Raw genomic sequence first — 1,950 nt, forward strand, 5'->3', positions numbered from 1 at the left:
CTTTCCCTATTTGGAATGCTTTCAGAGAACATACCTGGATGCTATCTATTCTGATAGCAACCGTAAAATGAACATGTGAATCACTTACCACATTAATATATTAAATCGCCATGTATCAGGGAGTAACACCTTCTTAAAATAGCTTTATGTAACTCTGGTAAACACCCATAATCTTTGGGTTTTCAATTTAATTTTTTTTTGACGAGTATCATTGCCCTGAAATTTTTGCTAACTTTGAAAGTTTCAGTGTATAGATTTTGTTATAATAGCAGGATCTCCCTAGTGGGTAAATACTGACACAAAAACTTCTGCTCTTGTCTGTACTATGAAGCAATACAATTATTACCTTCAAAGACCATCAAACTGTAAACAGATAATTTTGTCTCAAGTTTACATAAAGCTTTATTTACCATAGATGGTAAATCTTTCCTAACATTTTTTTATTCCACTGTCTTGTGTTTTCATGTTGAAAATACTTCTGCTTTTTCCTCGAGTGCCAACTTCTTACTAGAATGACTTCTTAATGTAATATGTTTACCTGGAATGTATTTTAACTATTTTTGTATAGTGTAAACTGAACCATGCACATTTTGTATATTGTGCGTTATTTGATGTGGAACATATGCAGTGTGATCCAGTTTTTCCATCATTTGTTTGCGTGACCTAAGAATGTTGGTCATACCAAACATGAAGTTTAAAAAAGAAAAAAAAATCACTGTCTGTTTTAAAATTTTTAATGAATTTAGGAGTATGTGCTGTGAGGTGATCTGGAATTTGTCAATTTTTTGTCAAAATGTACTGCTCCTATTTATTGTAATGTAATAAAAAAAGTTATTGTGAATGTCTGTCCAGATTTCTTTCCAAGAATTTTAGTGGCTCATCTCTGTAACGGAGTATCCCATTAATTGCTTGTGTTTGGCAGCTGTTCCTGGTTTCTTTCTTTACTCCTCACTACCTGTCACAAAGCTGTTGTCCTTGCCCACTGGCGTTCCCTTCCTCTGAGAGGAGGTGCCGCCACGCTTTCACAAAAGGCTTTATTGTACGGCTCCATTTCCTCTCATCCTTGCTGCTTTTGCATTCTGCCCTCCACAGTGAACAGGGGCTCACCTGGGTGAGGTTGCGCTTCTCACTCAGTAGTGCATGCTGCTTGGGCTGTACCATCTGCAGTCGTCCCAGAGACCTTGTCTTCATTACTCTGACAGCAGACTTATTTGAATTAGATTACAAGTTTTAAATACTCTGAATAGCTATTCTGTGCTTATTCCCAGGTACCCGTTTGTTTTGTTCCGTCACATGCCTTTCTTAAGCTTACGGAAAATGCGAAAGAGATTCTTCAGTACTTGCAATGTGTTACAATGGTGTTGGGGGGACTAAGCCCGTCCCCTCCTGCTTTCTTTCTCTTACCCTTTGGTGCAGGAAAAGTTTGCTTATGATCTTTGTGGGGAAAGGGGTGGACTGACCCACTTCTCAGGTTCTTGACTTCTTATGGGACCTGAGGCATGTCAATCAAGCGCCTCTGTGACTAAGTCTATAAAAGCCATAATCTGTGGCTTCCCCTGGCACGCACACATTTTATTTCTGCCCAGGACGAACAAAGAGAGAGATCATACCTTAGAGAGAGTGCAGTACCTCCCGCTGGCAGTAAAAGAATCTTTTGCGTTTAAGTGAGTCTGTCATTTTGCCAGGAGGGTGGGAGAACAAGCCGCCAACCTGTACCGCGATTTCCACCGGCAAGGGAGAAGAGAAAATACCATCCTCCTAGAAGCCGGTGATGAAGATGCCCTGCTGGGACAAATGCAGCATTGAACTGTTGCCTGAGGGACGTGCGTGTGTAACGCCTCTGTCCACGGACAGTGGAAAAGCAGACACCGAGCCGTCTCCTATGAGGGGTTGAGAGAGAGACCTCTGTGAGAGTTTGTCTGAACAGTTCACTTTATGAACTGAGATCTT

Source organism: Buceros rhinoceros, unplaced genomic scaffold (genome assembly GCF_000710305.1).
Source record: "Buceros rhinoceros silvestris isolate BGI_N320 unplaced genomic scaffold, ASM71030v1 scaffold4318, whole genome shotgun sequence".
In the NCBI taxonomy this organism is placed as follows: Eukaryota; Metazoa; Chordata; class Aves; order Bucerotiformes; family Bucerotidae; genus Buceros; species Buceros rhinoceros.